Source organism: Moschus berezovskii, chromosome 7 (genome assembly GCF_049115385.1).
Source record: "Moschus berezovskii isolate FMDL1 chromosome 7, NW_MosBer_1.0, whole genome shotgun sequence".
In the NCBI taxonomy this organism is placed as follows: domain Eukaryota; kingdom Metazoa; phylum Chordata; class Mammalia; order Artiodactyla; family Moschidae; genus Moschus; species Moschus berezovskii.
Genome location: NC_142466.1, coordinates 3,310,693 through 3,338,317, shown reverse-complemented (window position 1 = coordinate 3,338,317; position 27,625 = coordinate 3,310,693). Strand labels below are relative to the sequence as shown.

Genomic DNA, 27,625 nt, shown 5'->3' with positions numbered 1-27,625 from the left:
CGTAGACAGTAATGTCACATGCAAATACGGACAGCTTTCTTTTTCCAGTCTCTACACTTTCTGTTTCCTTTTCTTGTTTTGTGCTGATGGGACTTCTAGGACTCTGCTGAATATGAGTGGTGGGACTAGGCATTCTTCCCTTGTTTCCAGTGTTGAATATAGAAATCCAGTGTTTCACCACAAAGTATGATGTTTACCATAGGGTTTTTGTATATATACTTTGTCAAGGTGAAGAAGTTACTTTCTATATCTAGTCTGCTGAAAACTTTTAAAATCATGAATGCTTTTTTGGCATCATTTGGTATGATCGTGTGATTTTTCTCTTTGTTATGTTAGCCTGTTGATTTGGTGGATTACATTGATGTTGGAATATTGAACCAGTTTTGGATTTCTGGAACAAATCCTACTAAGTTATGGTGTTGTATAATGGTTTTCATGTATTTTTGGACTTGATTTCCTACTACTTTATGAAGGATTTTTGCATTTTTTAAGGGGGTGGTATTAGTCTACAGTTTTCATCTTTTGTATTATCTTTGTTGGGCTTCCTTGGTGACTCAGAAAGTAAAGACTCTGCCTGCAATGCAGGAGACACAGGTTCAATTCCTGGGTCAGGAAGATCCCCTGGAGAAGGGAATGGCATCCCACTCCAGTATTCTTGCCTGGAGCTTTCCATGGACAGAGGAGACTGTTGGGCTGCAGTCCATGAGATCTCAAAGAGTCAGATATGACTGAGCGACTGACACACTTGTTTTGCTTTAATATTAAAGAATTCTTCTGTGTATTCTTGCCACCTCTTCTTAATATCTTCTGCTTCTGTTAGGTCCGTACCATTTCCGTGCTTTATTGAGCCCATCTTTGGATGAAATGTTCCCTTGGTATCTCCAGTTTTCTTGAAGAGATCTCTAGTCTTTCCCATTCTAATGTTTTCCTCTATTTCTTTGCACTGATCACTGAGGAAGTGATCTCTTATCTCTCCTTGCTGTTCTTTGGTATAGCAAGATTGTTTGGCTCCATAGTAAGATTGTTTGGCCACCTGATGGGAAGAAGTGACTCATTGGGAAAGACCCTAATACTGGGAAAGATCAAAGGTGGGAGGAGAAGGGGACGACAGAGGATGAGATGGTTGGATGGCATCACCAACTCAGTGGACATGAGTTTAAGTAAACTCTGGGAGTTGGTGATGGACAGGGATACCTGGCTTGCTGCAGTCTACGGGGTCTCAAAGAGTTGGACACAACTGAGCAACTAAACTGAACTGAATATCAAATAATCCGAAGTTCACAGAATTTGTTCGCATTAGTTCTCTGCTGTTTTCTGGAAGAGATTGTGTAGAATTGGTATTCTTTTAAAATTGTTAGATTTTTACCAGTGAAAGCATCAGACCTGAATATCTTTTTTCAGGAGATTTTAAACTACAAATTCAATTTGTCGAATAGTTATAGGACTGTTCAGATTATCAGTTTCATCTTGGGTGAGTTTTGGTAGTTTGACTTATGAAGAATTGGTCTACTTCATCTGAATTGTCTGGTTTATATTCATAGAGTTGTTTGTAATATTACTTATATATTTTTAGCATTTTTATTGGAAAGTGAAAGTTAGTTTTGGCTGTGCCGGATTGTCATTGCTGCGTGCAGTGTTTCCCTAGTTGCAGAGTGTCGGGGCTACTCTTTCTTTGAGGCTTTTCATTGTGCTGGCTTCTCTTGTTGGAGAGCCTGGGCTTTAGAGTGTGGGCTTCAGTAGTTGTGGCACATGGGCATGCCACTCTGAAGCATGAGGGATCTTCCTGGACCAGGGATCGAACCTGTGTCCCCTGCATTGGCAGGCGGATTCTTCGCCACTGGGCCACTAGGAAAGTCCTTCCTTATTATATTTTTAATGTCGGTACAGTCTCTAATGATACCCTCTTTTTCGTTCTTGAAATTGGTTAAGTTGTGTTTCTCTGTCTTTTTAAGTCATTCGTACTAGAACCTTATCAATTGTACTAAAGTTTTCAAAGAACCATCTCTTGGGTTGAGTGATATTTTTTAAAAAATTGATTTTCTGATTTTAGTGTCATTGACTTCTCTTCTTTATTATTTCCTTTCCTTTGCTTGCTTTTGCTTTATTTTGCTCTTTTTGGTAATTATGAATAACACTACTCTGTTATGAACATTCATACGCACATTTTTGCTTCAGTTCAGGTCAGTCGCTCAGTCGTGTCCAACTGTTTGCAACCCCATGGACTGTAGCGTGCCAGGCCTCCCTGTCCATCACCAACTCCCAGAGCTTGCTCAAACTCCTGTGCATTTAGTCGGTGATGCCATCCAACCATCTCATCCTCTGTCGTCCCCTTCTCCTCCTGCCTTCAGTCTTTCCCAGCATCAGGATCTTTCCCAATGAGTCAGTTCTTCCCATTAGGTGGCCAAAGTATTGGAGTTTCAGCTTCAGTATCAGTCCTTCCAATGAGTATTCAGGACGGATTTCCTTTATGATAGAGTGGTTTGATCTCCTTTCTGTCCAAGGGACTCTCAAGAGTCTTCTCCAACACCACAGTTCAAAAGCGTCAATTCTTCGGCACTCAGCTTTCTTTATAGTTCAACTCTCGCATCCATACATGACTACCTGAAAACCGATAGCTTTGACTAGACGGAACTTTGTTGGCATGTGATGTCTCTGCTTTTTAATATGCCATCTAGGATGGTCATAACTTTTCTTCCAAGGAGCAAGTGATCTTAATTTCATGGCTGCAGTAACCATCTGCAGTGATTTGGGAGCCCCCCAAAATAGTCTCTCACGGTTTCCAATGTTTCCCTGTCTACTTGCCATGAAGTGATGGGACTAGATGTCGTGGTCTTAGTTTTCTGAATGTTATGTTTTAAGCCAGGATTTTTTGTTGTTGTTGTTTTGTTTTTTTACAGTCCAGGTCTTTATTTTTACACCCATGAGGCCATGAATTCATAGGGAATGGGCTCCAACATTTCGGGTTCCTTTCCATTGGTCCTCACAAAGTGTGCTTCTCTGGGTGGAGCAGGCTGGCGCTTAAGCTGAACCCAAGTCCCTTTCTCTTTGGCTTCCTTCTTTTTCTGATCGTTTTCCTTCACACGTTTCAGAAAGCTATCTCGGCTCTTAGAGTGCTTAATATGCTCGATACACACATTAATTCTCTTGGCAAGAATCTTGCCCTTAACTTGTTTGTTTACAGTGATGCCAACAGCATGCTGGGTGATTGTAAACTCTCCCAGTTTTGCCATGGTAACATTTGTGGGGCATTCCTTGTTGAACAGTACCCATTCCCTTGATATCTACAATAAGCCCCTTCTTGTAGATTCGCACGTCTGTGGCCAAAGGAACAACTCCGTGTTTTCTAAAAGGCCTAGAGAACATGTAGCGGGTGCCCCTCCTCTTTCCCTTTGTGTTGGTCGTTTTGGCGAATTAGCCTGAGGGGCCGGGGAGAGAGAGAAGGCGGCGGGATAAGCTGACTTTTTCACTTTGCTCTTTCACTGTCATCCAGAGGCTCTTTGGTTCTTTGCTTTCTGCCATAAGGGTCTTGTCATCTGCGCATCCGAGGTTATTGATATTTCTCCTGGCAGTCTTGAGTCCGGCTTGTGCTTTGTTGAGTCTGGCATTTTGCATGATGTACTCTGCATAGAAGTTAAATAAGCAGGGTTATTTTTGCTTAGACATGATTTAAAGTTATTTGGGGTAATTCCTAGGAGTGGAATTGCAGGGTCATGTGAAAGTTTTATGTTTAACTGCTTGAATAGTCGCCAAATTGTTTTCCATAGTGGTTGCCTCATTTTGCATTCCTGTCAGCAAACTTTTTTTGTACCTAGTCCAGCAATCTTCCTCTCTTATGGAGTCGGTAGTTCATTTATATATAATGCAGTTGGTGAGGTACTTGGGTTAAATCCGCCATCTTGTCATTCGATTTCAGTGTTTCCAAACTCTTTTTCTTTTTCTCTCTCCTGTCTTGACTTCTTTTGTAGTACTGTGTTTCTCTCTCTGATTACCTAGTTAGTTGTGCATTCTTGTATTGCTTACCCCAGAAATTAGGATATGTAGTCTTGACTTACAATATTCTAATAAAAATAATAACTTTGGTCACTCTCCCATTAGTGTTCCTCTGACCCCTGTCTTTATCATTTTATTATTACACATAATTATTTTGTATTCTATATGTCTTTAAGGCATTGTGTTTTGTCTTTAAGAGAATCCGTTCCGTCGCTCAGTCGTGTCCGACTCTTTGCGACCCCGTGGACTGTAGCCTACCAGGCTTCTCCGTGCATGGGATTCTCCAGGCAAGAATACTGGAGTGGGTTACCGTTTCCTTCTCCAGGGGATCTTCCCGACCCAGGGATCGAACCCGGGTCTCCCGCATTAGAGGCAGACGCTTTAACCTCTGAGCCACGAGGGAAGCCCTTACAGAGAATATTCATTTCTATTTTCCCACACATTCACCTATTTGTGTCTTTTAATTCCTTTAGAATTTTCATCTTGGATTACTTTTATCTTTTAGTGTAGGTTTGGGCCAGTAATTTTTCTGTTTTTGCCTATCCAGAAATGTCTTTACTTTGCCTTCACTTATTAAAGGGTATTTCTGCTGACCATAGTATTATGGTGAGCAGTTGTTTTCTCTTAGTTCTTTGAATAAGTCATTCTGTTGTTTTCTAGCATTCCAAAGTCCAGCAGTAGTTGTTCTGTTGAAGGTAAGGTATGTTTTTCCCCTCCACCGGTTGTTTTTCCGATATTTTTCGTTGGTTTTCCACAGTTTAAATGTGATATGTTTAGGTGTGTTTTTTGTATATATTCTTCTGGGGATTTGCATAACTTTTTGAATCTATAAAAAAGTGAAAGTGAAGTCGTTCAGTCGTGTCCGACTCATTGTGACCCCATGGACTGTAGCCTACCAGGCTCCTCTGTCCATAGGATTTTCCAGGCAAGAGTACTGGAGCCGGTTGCCAGATCTATGGGTTGTCTTTAATCAGTTTTGACAAATTCTTGACCATCATCTTGTTATATATTGCCTCTGTTCCTTCTTTCTTCCCTCTTTTGAGGTTCCAGTTATGTATATCCTAAACATTTTCGTGTGTTTTACACATCTACTATGTCTTTTTCTGTATTTTTCAGTAGGTTTTGGTCTGTCTGCTTCTGGTTTGGATATTTTCTATTGCCTTGTTTTCCATTTTGTCTGTTCTTTCTTCTGGTATATCTAATGAGCTCTTTACAGCATCATTTATGTATTTCACTTACAGAATTTCCATTTGGTCCTTCTTATGATCGATTCCAATTTTCTGGAATCCTTCATCTTTTATTTTCTCAAACATATTTCTCATGTACCGTCTTGGGACTGAGCTGAGTTGAGGCTGGGTTTCAGTTTTGACCGGCCTCTGCCTCCCTGTCATTTGCCCCCACTGCTGACATGTGGTCACTCAGGGGAGGGGCTTCCAGCTGCGAGTGAGTTATGCCCATTTCCCCTAGCTGGACTTGAGCCTCTAATTTATGTTTCCTCATACTGATAACACTGCCAAAATCTCCACTCTGCTTTTCAGAGGCATTGTGCTTAGCTTCCTAACCTCCTGCCCTATGCATTTCCAGACTTTTTAAATATCTTGAAGGGAAAATTAGCTCTGTGTCAGGCCCAAACCTCGGAACTTCCCTGTTCACCCATTTGTCCCTTTTGTTTTGAATTTTGTCTGTAGTCTTTTTTTTCCTTCTACTTTTTATTTTATATTGGAGCATCATCGATACAGTGTTGTGTTAGTTTCAGGGGGTACAGCAAGGTGATTCAGTTATATATATACATGTACTGTCTACGGTCTTGCACGACTACCAGAGCCCTGCTGGTTTCTTGGTTCTCTAGCATCAGCCTGCGCAAAAGTTGCATCTCAGTCTCTTGCCTTACACCCAGGTTCAGCAGATACCTCCTTGGAGAAGTGGCCTCGCTTATCGGGCCACCTCTGCCTGCTTTCCTGCTCTCTGATTCCTGGTCTGTCTAGTTCTTTTCCTTCAGTAGTTCTCTGGTAGCCTTCAAGAGTTACTTTAAAACTTTTCCTATATTTTGAAGTTGTTCTTGATGGGAACATTGATTTAATTTAAAGTTATTCATTTAAAATGATTTCTTCATGCTTGGAAGTGCTGGTTGCATATAGTTTGTTATATGTTATTATATATAAATATATGTTATATTCTTATATATAGTGTATATATATACACTATTATATGTAGTGTTATTTTATATATTATTATATACTATGTAGTAATAGTGATAATAAGTGGTAAAGTGATTGTCCCATATAGTTATGTATCATTTATCACATCTCTTACACAGTTAACTTCTTTGAACACAAGTTTCTCTAAGTGACGCTCGGTTTTGTGACGGCGTTGTGTATAGAAGGCTTCTGGAAAATGTTTTATATCAATGTAGAAATAAATTGAGTCTTAGTGGAAAGGCCTTGTGGTGAGAATATGTTACGAGGTAAAAGTCAGCAATGACTCTGAAACTGATTATATAAACATGTGAAAAAAATATTTGGTAGTCAAAAGCCCAGATGTACATTTCTTGGGATAATTGATGATTTTAGTATGGTTTTATGTTTGGGGCCACTATTTTTTCTTTTTGTTTCCTTAATATCAGCTTACAGTGTTAGCTCTGTTTACATCATGTGATTTCAGAGTTCAAAGAACTCTAATGTGTGTTTTTAAATTTTGCTTTTAATGTAAAAAGAACAGGAAAATATGAGACCAAAGTGATATCTCTTCCTTTACCTGCCACCTCAAAATGTGTCCCACTGTGTATAATGACTGCTCTTCCTCTCCTACCCTCTCCTTTCATTTTTTGTCCTCCTTTCCTATTGATACATGTTAGTTGGCAAAAATACAGAAATTGAAGTACTTAAGAAAAACAAATTTGAAATCTCTTGTAATCCCATTACCAAGCAGTAATCAGGTTTCTGAGCATTTGACACGTATCTTTTGTGGGGTTTTCTATGTAAAATGGACTGTATGTATTGTTATTTGTCGTTCTCAGCCAGGCCTTTTCATTAATATCACCTGTAATAATTAAAATATCCGTATAGATTCTGCAATACACCTCATACTTAACCAAATCAGAATCTCTAGAGGTAGGGTGAAGAGGGTTTTGTTGAGAAAAACAAAAACTTCCCTTCAGAAAATTTTAATTGCCTTCAGAAATCTTCTAAAACAGAAAAAACCAAGAATATTGCCATATTATATGTGAAGAAAACTTTGACTTGTATACAACTCTCCATCTAATGATTTGGTTTGGACTTTTTCCCAGCCATTCCGCCCTGGGGTGAATTTGGACTGCTGTCGGGATTTCCGCCATCTCTCTGTGCGCTCTGTTATTCTATCTGTGTGGAGTACGGACGTGTCACACTTCCCTGCCGCAGGCTCTGTCAGTGGGCTCACAGTGAGTGCTCGAGGCTCATGGAGCTGTTTGGTGTTCCTTAGCCTGAAGATATGGAATGCAGTAGGTGCGAAAATCATAGATTTTTCATGGACCATTGCTTCTTTTGCAGCATATTTAAAATTATTTGTCTTCTAGTTCATCAGTTTTTAAGAACTTTTCGAAGTGTGTATATTACTTATAATTTTGAACAGAAGTTTCATGCCTCAGAGCTGTTCATTTCCTTAGGAATTTGGAATAAAATGAAAAAGGTGGAAAAAGAAAAACATTTCAGTGAAGAAAATTTTAAAGTAATTAAGAAAAACATAAGATATTGATTGTTTGATATCTTTCCCTTAGTTTTTTTTTTTTTTTTTTTCTGGTTATAAAAGTAATGCCATTTATAAAGCATTAGAAGATATAGAGAACATAATCATTTGTTGCCTCATTATTAAATATCTCTAATGACTTAATGGGACTCAAATATCTTTATGATTTCGGTGTTATTGACTACAGTAGTTCTGTCATTTCTGTTTTTCTTCCTTTTTTTCAATGTTGGTTTTTTGATCATGCAACATGTGGGATCTTAGTTCCCTGATCAGAGATAGAACCCGTGGCCTCTGCACTGGAAGCACGGAGTCAACCACTGGACTGCCAGGAAAGTCCCTTTGTTCTGTTTTACTATCATGTATTACCATACCCAGACCCAGAAAATGTCAGATACTTTTCAAATCACTTCCAATATATAGATTGTAAGCATTTCCTAAAGGTTTGAGGACATTTACCTGACAGTCTTATAGATTTGTTTAAGAGAACATAATTGTCAGTAATAACGTGTATGGTAGTAATACTGCATTTTTTTATACTATAATGTTGTGCCTTTTCGTGTTCTTAAATGTTTCAAGGATAAAGCATAGATGAATACCTATAAAGCTCTTACTGTCTAGCTTTGTCCAATAATATTTTGCAGTGTTTGCTTCAGACTTTTTTTTTTTTTTGGCCACACCCAAGATCCCACATGGCTTGCAGGATCTTAGTTCCCCCAACTAAGGATGGAACCTGGGGCCCAGACAATGAGAATACCAAGTCCTAACCATTGGACCACCAGGGAATGCCCCAGATTTCTTTTTTAAAGAAATAAAACAGTACAGGTAGAGTTGAAGATTCCTTCGTTAGTATTCATCTTGATTTCATTTCCTTCTTTTCTCCCCAGAGATGAGATCATCAGTGTTGAATCTGTCGTTAATTCTTCTTGTGTTTGTTTTTACACTCTTAGTGTACATCACAAGCATATCCATAAGCAACATTCTATGCTTTTTTACGTTCCATATATATATATAAATATATAATGTTGTACATGTATCTGTGTTTATATCTGTATCTGTTGTTTATATTTGTTAGCCTGGTTCTTTCCTCTTAATTGCTGTGTAATGGCCAATTGTGTTAATACTACTATCTGTAGTTACTTAGCCATCTTCTACTGATGGTCATTTAAGTTATTTCCAAGGGTTTGCTATTATGGGCAGTGCTGCACAGAACACTTAATTCTCCTTCATGTTTAAAATCAATTTTATTTATCATCTGTCAATAGCCCTTGGAGATAGGTAAAAAGCCCACGTTGTCACTGTCATTTGATAGATGGAGAAACTTAAAACATGTGTTAGTTACTTGTAGTCAGTTCACTGACAGCTGGCTTTCTTTGTCTACTCTGTTTTTCACCTGTTTGACATACTCTCTTGTCTAGACCCATCAAACCATTCATCCACTGTCTCCCCAAAACCTTATAGTATTTATTGTTCCTCTTTTAGAAATCTAAATTTATTGGTATTTATAACAACAGTTATGAATTACCTTGGCAGGAATCCTATTTTAAGTTTTGTGTCTAACTACAATTGTTTAGTGGTCTTTTTATTTTAATAGATTATGTACAGTTATAGAAATGTCATTATGATCTCTGTTTTGTTAGTATTAAATCTGTTTTATGTCCTCAGTATTTTGCCTGGAGTTGCCTAACTCTGAATTCTTCCTTAACTTCTGACAAACTGATCTCTCATAATAACCTTTCATTCTTCCACATCTCTCATATCCTTGTTCATACTGTACCTCTTCTTCAGTTTTATGGATACCCCAAAGTTATGGGGTTTGATCTCAGCTTTCCTAATAGCTCCCTTCCTGATCTCATTTCTTTTCTTACTTAGGTTAAACTTTGTTGTCTGTCACATAAAATAGTACTTTTGCTAACAATTTCAACTTATTCCATCTACTGTGCTTGTTCAGATCTCTAGCTGGACCAATTCAACTAATTTATTACAAGTTAATTATGCTGCATATTTAATTATTTAAATCATAGCAACACCTTTTTTTTTATTACAGTCCAAATTCTATCATTGTTTTATTATATTTGCTTTATCACATCTGTCCATCCCTCTACTGATCTACTAATCTACATTACTCTTTGAGTGTATTTAAAAATAAAAGAGAGACAACAGTTACTGTCCTCACAAATATTTTATTAGGTCCTTCACCAAACATTTGTCTGTAGTGTTTTTTTTTTTTTTCTTCCGTTTAAAACTTTACAAGGAAATGCACAGATCTAAAGACAGCACCTGAGTTTTGATTAAAAACCTGCAGCTTAGAAAGCCAAATCCTTAGAAGGGTGTAGAACCTGATCATTACCATTGCCTCACGCTCTCATGCTCCTTGCTAGTCAGCCCATGTCTGTGCCATCCTCTGGAGGCAACTGCTGTTTAGTATCCTTCCTAGATGATCACTGTGTGTATTCTAGAGCTTCATACAAATGAAGCCATACGTGTATAACTCTCATTGTGCTTGAGTGAAGAGTGCTCTTCTTTGCTCTGTTTTCAAGACTCATTAATGGTTTTGTGTTCATTAATAGTTCTTTCCTTTTTCTTGTCTTCCATTGTATAGATTACTATATTTGGCTTATCCATTCTCCTGTTGCTAGACAGTTTAAACCATAGCCGCTCTGTTTGCTCTTTGTCTTTAGTCAGTTTTCAGTGTGGTCAACGGGAAAGTTTCTATTCATTCTCCCCAGCACTTATGCCAAATCTACGTCACTCACTTCAAACCTATATTTCATTTCACAGTCATTCCGTATGTGACCCTTACTCCCCTCAACCTCAGTCTGTCCTCCTTCCCTGAAAATCACTTCAGCATTTTGTGCACACTATTGTGGTCTGCTAGTCTGCTACATGTCACTCAGTCCAGTCCTTCTTAATTTCCTTTCTTGCATCTTCTTCTTCCTGGTGCTTCTTAGCAATCTGTTTCTGTTCTTTTTGATTCTACATGTTTCCTCTGGATAATTTCATCTCACTGATTTTAACCATTCCCCACACGCTGATGCCTCCTAAATCCAAATCTATACCCTTGTCATCTTTCTGGTAAGTTCCAAATCTGCCTAACAAGCAGCCATTGGATATCCTAACCTGAATTTGTCTCAAGTACCTCAACTTCAACATGTCTAAAATTGATTTTACTTCTTGCTCATTTTATTTTTTTTTAATTCCTAGAAGGCATATTCCTCCTTCATTGACCCAAGCTCCCACATCCAGTCAGTTGTAGATTCTGTTGCTTTTATTTAACTAATTTCACAGCTGTCTCATTCTCACTGCCTGATCTGGTTTTAGTTATGGCTCATCGGATATCTCTGCTCTCAATTTTGTACAGCTCAAATGTCTTCCATACTCCTTCTAGTCATCTTTCTAATTAACTTGTATGTGGGGTGAGCGCTCAGTCATGTAGAACTTTTTGAGACCCCGTGGACTATATATATAGCCCACCAGACTCCTCTGTCCATGCATGAAATTTTCCAGGCAAGAATATTGGAGTGGGTTGCCATTTCCTTTTCCAGGGAATCTTTCCGACCCCAGGATCGAACCCACGTCTCTTGTGTCTCCTGCAGTAGCAGGCAGGTTCTTTACCAGTTGAGCCACCAGGGAAGCTGTTAAGTTGGGTAAGGGCCATATGAATATATTTAGTCAACAGTCATCCATTCAGCAAATATCAATTGGATGTCTTCCATGTGCTTGACCGGAGAAGGCAGTGGCAACCCACTCCAGTACTCTTGCCTGGAAAATCCCATGGGCGGAGGAGCCTGGTGGGCTGCAGTCCATGGGGTCACTAAGAGTCGGACACAGCTGAGCGACTTCATTTTCACTTTTCACTTTCATGCATTGGAGAAGGAAATGGCAACCCACTCCAGAGTTCTTGCCTGGAGAATCCCAGGGACGGGGTGACCCTAGTGGGCTGCCGTCTGTGGGGTCACACAGAGTGTGACGTGACTGAAGTGATTGAGCAGCAGCAGCAGCATGTGCTAGACACTACTCCAGATAGTGGAGATGAGTAGTGAACAAAACCTGGTCTGTTCTAATGGAGCTACAGTTCAAGTGATGGCTGTAATGGTAGGATATAGATAAGCAGATAATGTCAGATAGCAGTGACTGCCAATAAGAAAGAATAGAGTTAGGTGACATTAGGGAAGTCCTTTTTTAATAAGGAGACAGTGTGACAGGGACGTGAATGAAATGAGAGAACAAATGATACAGATATCTAGGGAAGATCGGTCCAGGCAGAGGAAGCAGAGCAACAAGTGCAGAGGCTCTGAAGTGGAAGCGTGCTGGTTATATTCACAGAACAACGGGGACACCACAGAGGCTCGAGCCGTGTGAGTAAGGGAGAAGGGAAGGAAATTCGATCAGAAAGCACTGGGGTTGGGAGGTGTCTTTAGAGCTCCTTTATGGAATTTGGATTTGATTCTGAGTGAGTCAGAAGATGTTGAGCAGAAGAGACATGATCATGAGCACAGGGGTGGCATGTCTTTAAAGAATCACCCTGGTTCTTGTGTACAAATGGAGATGAAGTGGAAGACACTCCAGAAATCCAAGGATGAGGTACTAATCGCTCAAACTGGGTGGATGCTGTGGAGGATGTGGAAAGTGGTCAGATTCTAGATACGTTGCGAAATCGAATGACAAGAAGTGCTGGTAGGTTGTGAGGTGGATACTCAGAAGCAGTTTCAAGGAGGACCCCAATGGTTTCGGCCTGAGCAACTAGAAGAGTGGGATTACCATTTGTGAAAATGGAGAAACTAAGGAGTGGAAATCAAGAGTTTGGTTTTGGAAGGATTGGAAAGTAAGGAGTGTGTCTGTGATGAGTTGGTGGTTGGATGTAGAGATGTGTCCATTGATATGTTTATGTCAGTGTTTACACACACACGCATACACATGTTTCTGAAAGTGCTTACCTCTTGTGCTTACAGTTCATGCGCTCTTCGTGCCCCAGCAACACTACACACACCCTGTTTGAACCTCTGTGCCTTTGCTCGCATTTTTTGTTAGAATACTGATTGCCATACTGCCAGTACAGGCAAATACTGATTCAAAAATCCTGTGTTGAGGGACTGACATGAAGTCTTTCATAATTTTGATTGCTTCATATGTCATGCTGCTGTATCTTGTATTGTGTTTACAAGTTTGTGCCTTCTTTTGAACTCAAGGATAGAGTGTTTTTTAGGTGTTTTTCTCTTAAAGCCCTGGCTTACTGCAGAGTTCTAATAAATGCCTCTGTGCAGTGAGTTTCTGTCATTTCTCTTTATAATCCAAGCCTTGTGAAGAAAACGGTTTGTATTAATCAGCTTCAGTGTAAGCTTATACATGTATTTGGCAAACTTAATATCAGTGACAGTTTCTTGGAAACGATTTGATCCATGTAACTACTGAATATCTAGTTGATGGGAGTCTGAAGGCTTAGAAACTGGTGCTGCCAAGAAAACTGAAAATGCAGGAAGTTCATGAGAACAGTACTTGCGATCATGTGAGAATGTCTGCAGCACGTCCCTGATTTTTTCTGTACTGTGCGTGTGATGCTTTCTCAAGTCTGGAAAACTGTCAAAATGCAGATTTCTTGGGCCCTAACATAGGCATAATAAAATAGAATTTGAGGTGCTGAAGAATGTCTCATCCTCTCCTACCCTCTCCCCATGTCCATAAGTGTCTTCTCCATGTCTGTTTCTCCGTTGTTGCCCTATAAATAGATTCTTCAGTAGTGCTTTTCTAGATTCCATATATATGCATTCGAATACAATATTTATCTTTGTCTTTCTTACTCACTTCACTCTGTGTGATAGCTTCTAGGTTCATCCACCTCATTAGAACTGACTCAGATGCCTTCCTTTTGATGGCTGAGTCATATTCCATTGTGCATATGTACCACAATTTCTTTATCCATTCATCTGTCAATGGACAACTAGGTTGCTGCAGTGAACAATGGGATACATGGGTCTCTTTCAACTTTGGTTTCCTCAGGGTATATGCCTAGGAGTGGGATTGCTGGGTCATATGGCGGTTTTATTCCTAATTTTTTAAGGAATCTCCATACCGTCTTCCATAGTGGCTGTATCAATTTACATTCCCATCAACAGTGCAAGAGTGTTCCCTTTCCTCCACACACTCTCGGCATTTATTGTTTGTAGATGTTTTTGATGATGGCCGTTCTGGCCGCTGTGAGGTGATATCTCATTGTAATTTTGATTTGCATTTCTCTAATAATGAGCAGTGTTGAGCATCTTTTCATGTGTTTGTTATCCATCTGTATGTCTTCTTTGGAGAAATGTCTGTTTAGGTCTTTTTCCCACGTTTTGGTTGGGTTGTTTGTTTTTCTGGCATTGAGTTGTAGGAGCTGCTTGTATATTTTGGAAATTAATCCTTTGTCAGTTATTTCATTTGCTATTATTTTCTCCCATTCTGAGGGCTGTCTTTTCACCTTGCTTATCGTTTCCTTTGCTGTGCAAAGGATTTCAAGTTTAATCAGTTTCCACTTGTTCACTTTTGTTTTTATTTCCATTACTCTAGGAGGTGGGTCATAGAGTATCTTGCTTTGATTTACGTCATTGAGTGTTCTGCCTATGTTTTCTTCTAAGAGTTTTATAGTTTCTGATCTTACATTTAGGTCTTTAATCCATTTTGAGTTTATCTTTTTGTAGGTGTTAGAAGTGTTCTAATTTCATTATTTTACATGTAGCTGTCCAGTTTTCCCAGCCCCGTTTATTGAAGAGCCCGTCTTTGCCCCATCGTAAATTCTTGCCTCCTTTGTCAAAAATAAGGTACCCATAGGTGCATGGGTTTATTTCGGGCTTTCTCTCTTGTTCCATCAGTCTATATTTCTATTTTTGTGCCAGTACCATACTATCTTGATGACTGTAGCTTTGTAGTATAATCTGAAGTCAGGAAGGTTGATTCCTCCAACTCCATTCTTTGTCAGGACTGCTTTGGCTGTTTGGGATCTTTTGTGTTTCCATATGAATTGTGCAGTTTTTTGTGCTAGTTCTGTGAAAAATGCCATTGGTAATTTGATAGGGATCACGTTGAGTCTGTAGATTGTGTTTGGTAGTATAGTCATTTTCACAGTATTGACTCTTCCTACCCAGAAACATGGAATATCTCTCCATCTGTTTGTGTCATCTTTGATTTCTTTCACCAGTGTCTTATACTTTTCTGTGTACAGTTCTTTTGTCTGCTTAGGTAAGTTTATTCCTAGATATTTAATTGTTTTTGTTGCGGTGGTGAATGGGATTGATTCCTTAGTTTCTCTTTCTGATTTTTCATTGTTAGTATATAGAAATGCAAGTGATTTCTGTGTATTGATTTTGTGTCCTGCAACTTTGCTAAATTCACTGATTAGCTCTAGTCATTTTCTGATACTGTCTTTAGGGTTTTCTATGTACAGTATCATGTCATCTGTAAACAGTGAGAGCTGTACTTCTTCTTTTCTGATCTGAATTCCTTTTATTTCTTTTTCTTCTCTGATTGCTGTAGCTAGGACTTCCAGAACTATTTTGAATAATAGTGGTGAAAGTGGACACCCTTATGTTGTCCCTGATCTTAGGGGGAATGCTTTCAGTTTTTCACCATTGAGAATAATGTTTGCTGTAGACTTATCATATATGCCCTTTACTAGGTTGAGGAAAGTTCCTTCTGTGCCCATTTTTTGAAGTTTTAATCATAAATGGGTGCTAAATTTTGTCAAAGGCTTTTTCTGCATCCATTGGATTTCGTAGTGCCAGTAAAATCGACAGCTCCAACAGAGGGGGGGCAGGGAAGGAGAAAAAGAAGAAAAAAGCCAAAAGAATCTACAGAAGAAGTCAAAAAATAAGAATAATAAATGTTTTTCTTGAGTCATTGCTGTCAGCGTCCTTTCCCTCGCTGGGAGTCACAGTCCACTTTTACCTCCCTAGGATGCCCTCCAGCACTGTGCTGATCTCTGGACCTGCTGTGGGGGCAGCTTAGATTCTAATCTGGTCCAACTCCTGTGTGTTCTTGCCTCCAGTGTCCAAAGCTATCAGAACTAGTGAGTTTTCTTTTGTGGGAGTTCTCAATGACCTTTTATATATTCCATAGACACAGAGTCTGCCTAATTGATCGTGTGGATTTAATCTGTAGCTTGTACAGCTGGTGGGAAGGTTTTAGGTCTTCTTCCTTAGCCACACTGCCCCTGGGTTCCAGTTGTGGTTTTATTTCCACCTATACATGTGGTCCTCCACTGGGGTTTGCTCCTGCGGCTGCCCTGGAGGACTTGGGTTTGCCCCTGTGAAGGCCAGGTGTGGAGGTGGTTCCTCTGCTTGGGTTACAGGGGTTCTGGCAGCACCAGGTACTCAGGGGAGTTGGCGACGAGGGCAGCAGGACGTACAGTGCTCTAGAAGGGTATGGCAACCAGTATTGGCCAATACGCTCCAGTATTCTTGTCTGGAGAACGCCCCTCCTCCCTGACAGAGATGCCTGGCAGGTCACAGTTTACAGGACAGCAAAGAGTTGGACAGGACTGAAGCGACCCTGTGGGCGTAGACGCAAGATAGCGGACAGCTGCCTGTGGCAGCTCTGCCCCAGTGAGAGTTGAACTTGAAGGTGGTGCAGCTGCTTGGGTTGCAGGGACCCTGGCAGTGCCTAGTGTGCAAGGATACGGACTTCCTCCGCTGCCAGAGTTACGTCCCTATCAGAGCCTCTTGTAGCCGGCGATCGAAAGGCCTCTTTGGCCATTCTACCTTAACTCCGCCTGCTCGAACACTTAGAGGGCTACCTTGCCTGGGGTCCTTCTCTGTTGTTCGGTGTGTCAGGCACATAGAGGGGCCCCCCTGGCTAGAATCCTAGTCTGTAGGTTGGTGCCTCTGGCACTTAACGTGGCACCCTGGGTGGGGTCCTACTCTGTAGTTCAGTGTGTCAGGTGTTTGATGGGCCAGCCTATTGTCCAGCTGCCGATGCTGGCGTGTGGGGAGAGAGAGGCTATGGTGATGGCTCCATCCCCTACCCGTGACTCCACTTGAATGGATTCCACTTGATCGGGAGAGAAGCCAAAGACTCTGCCTACCTGATTCAGAGCCAAAGTCTCGGAAACAATAATTGTACTTAGGCCACCACAATAACGATACATATATCCTTGGTGTTTTTCTTCTTCTGTGAGGCTTTTTTCCCACTTTAGCGTGAATAATTTTTTCTATTTAATTAAAAAGAATTTAAGCCCCAGCGTCTTTGGTAGATGATGGATCTAAATTGGGAAAATATTTTCCATATTGTGTTGAAATAAAGTCACGTTGCAAAATTCTGTTGATTGACATTAGAGTGTTGTTAGTGGAGACTGGTTGTTGAAAAGATAGGAAAAGTAGGCTCTTCACAGCGAGGCAGGCAGCTGTAGAAAAAGGACGATGACCAAGATATAGGGATAGTGGTGGAGGCGGATTGTCTGCCTTTTCTGCTGGGGATTCTCCATCAGTTCCCAGTAAAGAGACCGAAGAAATACATCAGATGAGGCTTTTCCACTGTTAAGGTGGTATTTTAAAATTTAACTTTATTTTATATTGGAGTAATGTTGATTTATGATACTGTGCTAGTTTCAGGTGTACCGCAAGGCGATTCAGTTATGCATGTACAGATATCCATTCTTCTTCTATTCTTTCCCCATATAGGTTATTACAGAATATTGAGTGCAGTTGTTGATTCTCTGTTTTATATACAGTAATGTGTATCTGTTAATCCCAAACCCAATTTATCCCTCCTTTCCACTTTTCCCCTTTTGTAACTGTAAGTTTATTTTCAAAGTCTATGAGTCTCTTTCTGTTTAGCTTGAGTTGCTTTCTCACTGTATCGTTATCATGGCAGGTACTGACTTGTCTTCCCTGGGGATTTGGCTTTAACCAGAACCGTGTAATACACAATGTCCCACGTTACAACCTTCTGACCTACAATTTTCCTCTTTACTGTCTTGCTCAGTTGAAGGTTTTGGTTGTTGCTGTTATTACTGATTTTGTTTTTAGCACTCCTTTAATATAAGCATTTGTGATATATGGACAGTATTTCTAATTTATGAAAGATAATACAATGCAGTTAAAAAGTACTGAAGGAGTCATCGGATGCGGTTTCTCCCCCAAGTTCCCTTTTTCTCCTCTCCTCCTTTTCTGGGTAAACGTATTCAGTCCCATACTTTGGATTATATAGGTCAACTTTTCTTCTGAACTGCGACGTGTATCTGTTTATATGACATCTCCAACTCAACGTGTCTGAAATACAATTCTTAATTTTTCTTCTTAAACCCTGTCACTGTTCCTGCATTCCATCCCCAATTATTTCCATTCAGTAAATGGTATTGTCATCTGTGAGTAGTTGTTCATTTGCTAAGTCGTGTCTGACTCTTTGCAACCCCGTGGACTGCAGCCCACCAGGCTCCCCGTCTCATCGAGTTTGCTCACCTTCATATGCATGAAGTCAGTGATGCTGTCTAACGGTCTCATCCTCTGCTACTTGCTTCTCCTTTTCTCTTCAGTCTTTGTCAGCATCAGGGTCTTTGCCAGTGAGTCGGTTCTTCACATCAAGTGTCCAAAGTATTGGAGCTTCAGCATCAGTCCTTCCATTGAATACTCAGGGTTGATTTCCTTTAGGATTGACTGGTTTGATGTCCTTGAAGTCAAGGGGACTCTCAAGAAGCTTCTTCAACACCACAGTGAACTAAAGCATCAGTTCTTTGGCACTCAAACTTCTATATGGTCCAACTCTAACAGCTGTACATGAGTACTGGAAAGATCATATCTTTGACTGTATGGACCAGTCCAGCTATAATCATGCGCCGGTTAGAGATAAAGTGTAATAAGGGAATTTTTAAACAGAGTCAGCCTAAAAGACAAAATAAGCTAATTTGTAGAATAGAAATGCAAAATGATGACTGGAGATAAAAGCGTGGGCTACTAGAATCCAGGTCTGAAGTGGCTGGGGTGGCTAGGCATTCAGTTTCTATGGGTATACAGAAGTAAAATTGTTACATGGGAGTCAGAGAGTCCTCTGACTAGGCTTATCAGTTAAAAGTAGGAGTCAGAAATGGAACTCTCCTGCTCCTAGAAGAAAGTTTACATGAAAGGTGGAACCAGCTCTTTTCTGAAACTGCATTTAGCATAAAAACACTTAAAATATTTATCTAGAGATGGGAGAGGGCCAAACTTGAATGACTCAGTAGCTGAGTCTATGGTAGCTGATAATGCCTGGAGTGTGCAGTCATCAGTATTAGACCTGGTTTTTAACTAGGGCCCCATAAAGTAAAGTGAAGTCGCTCAGTCATGTCCGACTCTGCGACCCCATGGACTGTAGCCCACTAGACTCCTCCGTCCATGGGATTTTCCCAGCAGGAGTACTGGAGTGGATTGCCATTTCCTTCTCCAGAGGATCTTCCCAACCCAGGGATCAAACCTGGGTCGACCGCCTGAGCCCCCAGGGAAGTCCAGGGCCCCATGGGTACTGGTAAAGACAAAAATGAATGAAACATGGTGGATAAATAGAGGGAGTGAGTAAACCGAAATTCCAAAGCACAATTAAAGAAAAAAAGCTAAACCTAAAAAGTCATTCAATAAAATCAAGTCAGGAGATGGATTCACTCCCAAATGTAATGAAAGTAGTAAATAGAAAGTAATAATTTTCTAAAGACTTATTTTAAAAATATGTATGTTTAGGATTCTTCAATAGATAAATAATAAAAAGCACTTTAAAAGAATAAGAACTTATGATAAATTAGCAGAAATGAAATAAGAATAGACAAACATAAAAGTCAGTTTGCCTAGAAATGTAGTTATAGGAATTAGGTCAATAGATGGAATGAATTCTAAAGTAGACATGATTAAAGAGAGAACTAGTAAAGTGGAAAATTGTTCTAACTCTAGATCACCCAGAATGCATAATAAAGACATAAAATACTCAAAATTACCTAATTATGCCATTAAGAGATATTAAAAATAGGTTGAGAAGCTTCAGTGTACATCGAATGGGAGTTCTAGAACAAGGGGCTGTAAGAATGACTAAGAAATGATAACTAAAGAACTACATCCTGAATTTATCAGAACTGACAACTTGAAACCTCACATTAAAAGTACGCTCTGCATACTAAGCAGGACAAGTAAAAACCAATCACAATGAGAAACATTCTTTGCAAGTATAAGGATAGAGCAACTAGAAGGCTAGAGACATTTAAAAGTTACCAGAGAGAAGAAATCTCCAAAAGATTATCAACTGTGCAGGCTTCTCCACAGCAACAATCGTGGCTAGAAGATAATGAACTAATATCTTTAAAATGCTGAGTGATGATAACTTTATCCATCTAAAGCACCACTGAAGATTGAGGACAAGAGAAAGACATTTTGGGTCAAGGATAAAATAATTTATCTTCAGCATACCCTATCTATAAGAATTTCTAAAAAGCATCCTTTAGCAGAAAGAAAAGAGAACCCCAAGATAGGATGAGGGTGTACTTTTTGGCAAAGCCACTAAACAATGATAATAACAAAACCAATTATTTTTGTAAAGGTTATTCTGATTCTCTGGAAAATAATAACAAGGAGTATTAGGTAGCTCAAGTGTGCTAGGAGCATAGTCTTGTTCAAGAAGATGGAAGTGCTGAATACTTTCAACTATAACTTTTTCTCATAAAGCCAAGTATAAGTACATATTGTAAATGTATGTATGTATTTAATGAGCACCTGCTATGTCCCAGACACTGATCTAGGCTCTGGAAATAAGACCACTGGGGGAAAAAAACTCCTCGTTGAGTTTATACTTTAGTAGGAGGAAACTATATATTGTTTAAAAACAGTAGTATAGCACAGACAGGCTTGAAAGAAATACATTGGTAAATAGGAAAAGATACGCTTGACAAATGTGATGGTCTGATGAGGAAACACACTGGTGTGGCAACAGTGACGTGAGATAGAATACTGTTGACAGTGAGCACTGAAGTGCATTGGGCAGCTGGAGCATTGATATAACACCTAACACAGCCTTAAAAGTGAAAAGTGACAGGATCAGAAGGAAAACGGAGGAGCCCACAGATTAGCATATCTCTATTAAAACAGATAGGTAGGGACTTACCTGGTGGTCCAGTGGTTAGGAATCGCCTCGCAGTGCAGGGGACATGGGTTTGATCCTTGGTCAGGGAACTAAGATCCCATGTGCTGCAGGGCAACCAAGCCCACACACCGCAGCTAAGACTCGATGGAGCCAAAGAAATACATATCCTTAAAAACAAAAATGAATAGGTAAACAGAAAATTAGTCAAGAAAGCACATATACCTTGTTTTGTTGCACTTCCCTTTATTGTGCTTTGCAGACACTTCACTTCAGTCACTTCAGTCGCTCAGTCATGTCCAGCTCTCTGTGACCCCATAGACTACAGCCCGCCAGGCCTCCCTGTCCGTCACCAATTCCCAGAGTTTACTTCAACTCATGTCCGTTGAGTTAGTGATGCCATCCAACCATCTTATCCTCTGTCTTCCCCTTCTCCTCCCACCTTCAATATTTCCCAGCATCAGGGTCTTTTCCGATGAGTCAGTTCTTTGCATCAGGAAGCCAGAATATCAGAGTTTCAGCTTCAGCATCAGTCCTTCCAAAGAATATTCAGGACTGATTTCCTTTAGGGTGGATCGGTTGGATCTCCTTGCTGTCTAAGGGACTCTCAAGGGTCTTCTCCAACACCACAGTTCAAAAGCATCAGTTCTTCAACGTTTAGCTATCTTCATCGTCCAGCTCTCACATCCATGCATGACTACTGGAAAAACCATAGGACTAGATGGACTTTTGTTTACAAAGGAATGTCTCTGCTTTTTAATATGCTGTCTAGATTGGTCATAATTTTTCTTCCACAGAGTAAGTGTTTTTAATTTCATGGCTGCAGTCACCATCTGCAGTAATTTTGGAGCCCCCCAAAAATAAAGTCTGTCACTGTTTTCCCATCTATTTGCAATGAAGTGATAGGACCAGATACCGTGATCTTAATTTTCTGCATGTTGAGGGTTTGCTTTTTTTCTTATTTTTTAAAAATTTATTTATTTTAATTGGAGGCTATTCCTTTACATTATTATATTGGTTTTTCCATACATTGACATGAATCTACCTCTGGTGTACATGTGTTTCCCATCTTGAACCCCCCCCCCCCACCTCCCTCCCCGTCCCATCCCTCTGGTTTATCCCAGTACACCAGACCCGAGCATCCTGTGTCATGCATCGAACTTGGACTGGCGATAACCCTGTATGCTGCTGCTGCTGCTGCTAAGTCACTTCAGTCGTGTCCAACTCTGTGTGACCCCATAGACGGAAGCCCACCAGGCTCCCCTGTCCCTGGGATTCTCCAGGCAAGAACACTGGAGTGGGTTGCCATTTCCTTCTCCAATGTGTGAAAGTGGAAGGTGAAAAGTGGAAGCGAAGTCGCTCAGTCATGTCCGACCTTTAGCGACCCCATGGACTGCAGCCTACCAGGCTCCTCCATCCATGGGATTTTCTAGGCAAGAGTACTGGAGTGGCTTGCCATTGCCTTCTCCGATAACCCTGTATACGAGACAGTAAAAGAGACACAGATGTATAGAACAGTCTTTTGGACTCTGTGGGAGAGGGTGATGGTGGGATGATTTGGGAGAATGACATTGAAACATGTATATTATCATATGTGAAACGAATCGCCAGTCCATGTTCGATGCATGTTGAGTTTTGAGCACACTTTTTCACTCTCCTCTTTCACTTTCATCAAGAGGCTCTTTAGTTCTTTGCTTTCTGCCATAAAGTTGGTGTCATCTACATATCTGAGGTTATTGATATTTCTCCCGGAAATCTTGATTCCGGCTTGTGCTTCCTCCAGCCCAGCATTTCTCATGATGTCCACTGGATAGTAGTTAAATAAGTAGGGTGACAATATACATCCTTGACGTACTCCTTTTGCTACTTGGACCCAGTCTGTTGTTCCATGTCCAGTTCTAACTGTTGCTTCTTGACCTGCATACAGATTTCTCAAGAGGCAGGTCAGGTGATCTGGTATTCCCATCTCTTTAAGAATTTTCCAGTTTATTATGATCCACACTAAGGCTTTGGCATAGTCAATAAAGCATGAATAGATGTTTTTCTGGAACTCTCTTGCTTTTCCGATGATCCAGCGGGTGTTGGCAATTTGATCTTTGGTTCCTCTGCCTTTTCTAAAACCCGTTTGAACGTCTGGAAGTTTACGATTCACGTATTGCTGAAGCCTGGCTTGGAGAATTTTGAGCATGACTTTACTAGCGTGTGAGATGAGTGCAATTATGGGGTAGTTTGAGCATTTTTTGGCATTACCTTTCTTTGTGATTGGAATGAAAACTGACCTTTTCCAGTCCTATGGCCACTTCTTGAGTTTTCCAAATTTGCTGACATACTGAATGCAGCATTTTCACAGCATCATCTTTTAGGATTTGAAATAGCTCAACTTGAATTCCATCACCTCCACTAGCTTTGTTCGTAGTGATGCTTCCCAAGGCCCACTTGACTTTACATGCAATGATGTCTGGCTCTAGGTTGGTGATCACACCATCGTGAATATCTTGGTCATGAAGATCTTTTTTGTATAGTTTTTCTGTGTATTCTTGCCACCTCTTAATATCTTCTGCTTCTGTTAGGTCCATACTATTTCTCTTCTCTATTGAGCCCATCTTTGCATGAAATGTTCCCTTATTATCTCTAATTTTCTTGAAGAGATCTTTTGTCTTTTCTATTCTGTTGTTTTCCTCTATTTCTTTGCACTGATCACTGAGGAAGGTTTTCTTATCTCTCCTTGCTGTTTTTTGGAACTCTGCATTCAAATGAGTGTATCTTTCCTTTTCTTCACAGCTATTTGCAAGACCTCCTCAGACAACCATTTTGCTTTTTTGCATTTCTTTTTCTTGGGAATGATCTTGATCCGTGTCTCCTGTATAGTGTCACGAACATCCATTGATAGGTCATCAGGCACTCTATCAGATCTAATCCCTTGAATCTATTTCTCACTTCCACTGTATAATCGTTATGGATTTGATTTAGGTCATACCTGAATGGTCTAGTGGTTTTCCGTACTTTCTTCAATTTAAGTCTGAATTTGACAATAAGGAGTGCATGGTCTGAGTCACAGTCAGCTTCCAGTCTTGTTTTTGCTGACTGTATAGAGCTTCTCCATCTTTGCCTGCAAAGAACATAATCAATCTGATTTCAGTATTGTACATCTGGTGATGTTCATGCGTAGAGTCTTCTGTTGTGTCATTGGACGAGGGTGTTTGCTATGACCATTGCATTCTCTTGCACAACTCTATTAGCCTTTGCTCTGCTTCATTCTGTACTCCAAGGCCAAATTTTCCTGTTACTCCAGGTGTTTCTTGACTTCCTACTTTTGCATTCCAGTCCCTTATAATAAAAAGGACATCATTTTGGGGTGTGAGTTCTAGAAGGTCTTGTAGATCTTCTGAGAACCATTCAACTTCAGCTTCTTCAGCATTACTGGTCAAAGCATAGTCTTGGATTACTGTGATATTGAATGGTTTGCCTTGGAAATGAATAGATCATTCCGTTGTTTTTCAGATTGCATCCTGGTACAGCATTTCATACTCTTGCTTTGCAGACACCACAGTTTTTACAAATTGAAGGTTCGTGGCAACCCTGTGTTGAGCAAATCTGTTGGTGCCTTTTTTCCCAAAAGCATTTGCTCACTGCATATCCCTGTATCACATTTCGGTAACACTTGCATAACAGGCATATCTCTGAGATATTGCAGGTTTGGTTCCAGACTACTTCAATACAGCAAATATCACAATAAAGCAAGTCATGCAAGTTTTGGGGGTGGATTTATATATAAAAGGCTCTCCATGGGCCTCCCTATTCACTTAGTCACAGTGATGCTGAAATCAGGTCAACTAATCTTACAATGGCCGCTAAGGGTTCAAGTGAAAGGAGTTGCATACCTCTCACTTTAAATCAAAAGCTAGACATGATTAAGGTTAGTGAGAAAGTTATGTTGAACGTTGAAACAGGCCAAAAGTTAGGCCTTTTGAGCCCAGCAGCCAAGTTGTGAATCCAAAGGGAAGGTTTTTAAAGAAAATCGAAAATGATAACTCTAGTGAATTCATGAATGATAAGAAAACAAAACAGCCTTATTGCTGATACAGAGAAAGTTTTGGGATCTGCATAGATCAGCCAGCCATGGCATTCCCTTAAACCCAAGCCTAATCTAAGACAAGGCCCTAACTCTAATTCTGTGATGGTTGAGAGGAATGAGACAGCTTCAGAAGAAAGGTTTGAAGCTAGCAGGGGTCAATTTCGTGAAGATTAAGGAAAGATATCATCTCTGTAGCATCAGAGTTCACGGCAGAGCAGCAAGTGCTGATGTAGAAGCTGCAGCAAGTTATCCAGAAGATCTAGCTAAGATCATTCATGAAGGTGGCTGTTCTAAACAACAGATTTTCAGTGTAGACAGAACAGTCTTCTATTGGAAGAAGATGTCACCAGGACTTTCATAGCTAGAGAGGAGAGGTCAGTGCCTGGCTTGAGAGCTTCACAAGGCAGGATGACTCTCTTGTTAGGGGCTAATGCAGCTGGTCTGGTGGCTCAGTGGTAAAGAATCTACCTGTCAATGCAGGAGATGTGGGTTTGATCCCTGAGTCGGGGAAAATCCCCTGGAGCAGGAAATGGCAACCCACTCCAGTATTCTTGCCTGGGAAATTCCATGGACAGACGAGCCTAGTGGGCTACAGTCCATGGGGTTTCAAAAAGAGTAGGATATGACATGGCAACTGAAGAGTAACAAAATGCTCATTTGCCATTCTGAATTATGCTAAATCTTTTCTTCCTGTACTCTGTAAATGGAACAACAAAGCATGGGTGACAGCACATCTGTTTACAACATGGTTTTCTAAATATTTGAAGCCCACTGTGGAGATCTGCTGCTCAGAAAAAAGAGATTCCTTTGGAAATATTACTGCTTATTGACAATGCGTCTGGTCACCCAAGCACTCTGATGGAGATGTACAAGATTAATGTTGTTTAATGCCTACCTTCTCAACATCCATTCGGCAGCCCACAGATCAAGGAGTAATTGGAACTTTTAAGGCTTTATTATTTAAGAAACATATTTTGGGAGTGGCACACCTCACAGCTTGCATGATCTTCGTTTCCTGACCAGGGATTGAACCACAGTGAAAAACCACAGTGCCAAATTCTAACCACTGGACTGCCAGAGAAGTCCCATAAGAAATACATTTTTAGGCTGTAACTACCGTAGTGACTCCTCTGATGGATTTGGGTGGTTAAATGAAAACATGGAAAGGATTCACCACTCTAGATGCCATTGAGAACATTCGTGATTCAAGGGAAGAGGTCAAAATATGAATATTAGCAGAGTTTGAAAGAAGTTAATTCCAACCCTCATGGTGCCTTGTGGGGCTGTAAGACTTCGGTGGAGGAAATAATACCTAGTGTGGTAGAAAAATCGCAAGAGAACTAGAATTAGAAGGGGAACCTGAAGATGTGACTAAGTTGCTTCAATCCCATGATAGGACTTTAATGGATGAGGAGTTGTTTCTCATGGGTGAGCATTAAGAAAATGATTTCTAGACATGGAATCTACTCCTGGTGAAGATGCTGTGAGGACTGATGAAATGACAACAGAGGACTTAGAATATTACGTAAACTTAGTTGATAAACAGAAGCAGGGTTTGAGAATATTGACTTCAGTTTTGAAAGACATTCTACTTTGGGTAAAATGTTGCTGCTGCTGCTGCTAAGTCGCTTCAGTCGTGACCGACTCTGTGTGACCCCATAGACGGCAGCCCACCAGGCTCCGCCGTCCCTGGGATTCTCCAGGCATGAACACTGGAATGGATTGCCATTGGGTAAAATGTTACCAAACAGTCATTCATGCTACAGAGAAATTTTTCATGAAAGGAAGAGTCAATGGATGTGGCACACTTCAATATTATCTTATTTTAAGAAATTACCATAGTTATCTCTCCTACAGAAACCACCGCGATCAGTCAGCAGCCTTCAACATCGAGGCAAGACCCTCCACAACAAAAAGAGTATGACTCACTTGAAGGCTCAGGTGACGGTTAGCATTTTTTAGCAATAAAATATTTTTTAATTTAGACATGAACATTGTTATTTAGACTCTTATGAGTTGATACTACATTCTACATTATAATATAAATATGGGTTTTATATGTACTGGGAAACAAAATAATCCCCATGCCTCACATTACTGTGGTATTTGTTTATTGTGGTGGTATGGAACTAGACTACAATATCTTTGAGAATGCCTATATAGAAGACTTGAACAACACAACTAATAAATTTGGTCTCATACATATAGAAAATTTTGTACCTAACAAATAGAGAATAAGCGTTATTTCTGAGCACAGAAGGAGTACTTTAAAAAATGGACTATGTCAAATCATAGGCTCCAGTTTCATCCACCTCATTAGAATTGATTCAAATGTATTCCTTTTAATTGCTGAGTAGTTCTCCATTGTGTAAATGTACTACAGCTTTCTTATCCATTCGTCTGCAGCCAGTCCAAGTACAATGCATGATACAGGATGCTCGGGGTTGGTGTACTGGGATGAACCAAAGGGATGGGAGGGGAAGGGAGGTGGGAGGGGGGTCAGGATGGGGAGCATGCGTAGAAAAAAAATGCAAACAACTGTTCTACTTCAAAAAAATAAATATATAAAATTAAACATAAAAAAATAAAAGTTGAATTAAATCAAACGTATTTTTGTTACTAAGATTTCTCTAAATCCTCTTTCTGCTATGGGTTATTATTCTTGGTTTCAAATGTTAATGGAGATGTTACTTGCATATTAAACTCTGAACTGAGGGAAAAAAAATGGACTATGAAAAAAAAAAAAAAAGGACTATGTCCTAAATCACAAAAGAAGTTTCC

General features: G+C 40.1%; 1 protein-coding gene and 1 pseudogene across 7 annotated transcripts in view; one reads left to right on the top strand and one right to left on the bottom strand.

The window, feature by feature from the left end:
• Positions 1–27,625, top strand: part of LOC129540269 (liprin-alpha-1-like) — a 149,021-nt gene that overhangs the window by 26,192 nt on the left and 95,204 nt on the right. For all 7 annotated transcript variants that reach the window (XM_088837803.1, XM_088837800.1, XM_088837799.1 and 4 more), the window contains exon 5: positions 7,277–7,472. The gene's annotated coding sequence lies outside the window, so the exon portion shown is untranslated. The remainder of the gene's footprint in view (positions 1–7,276; positions 7,473–27,625) is intronic.
• LOC148777219 (large ribosomal subunit protein eL21 pseudogene) lies at positions 2,913–3,411 on the bottom strand (annotated as a pseudogene).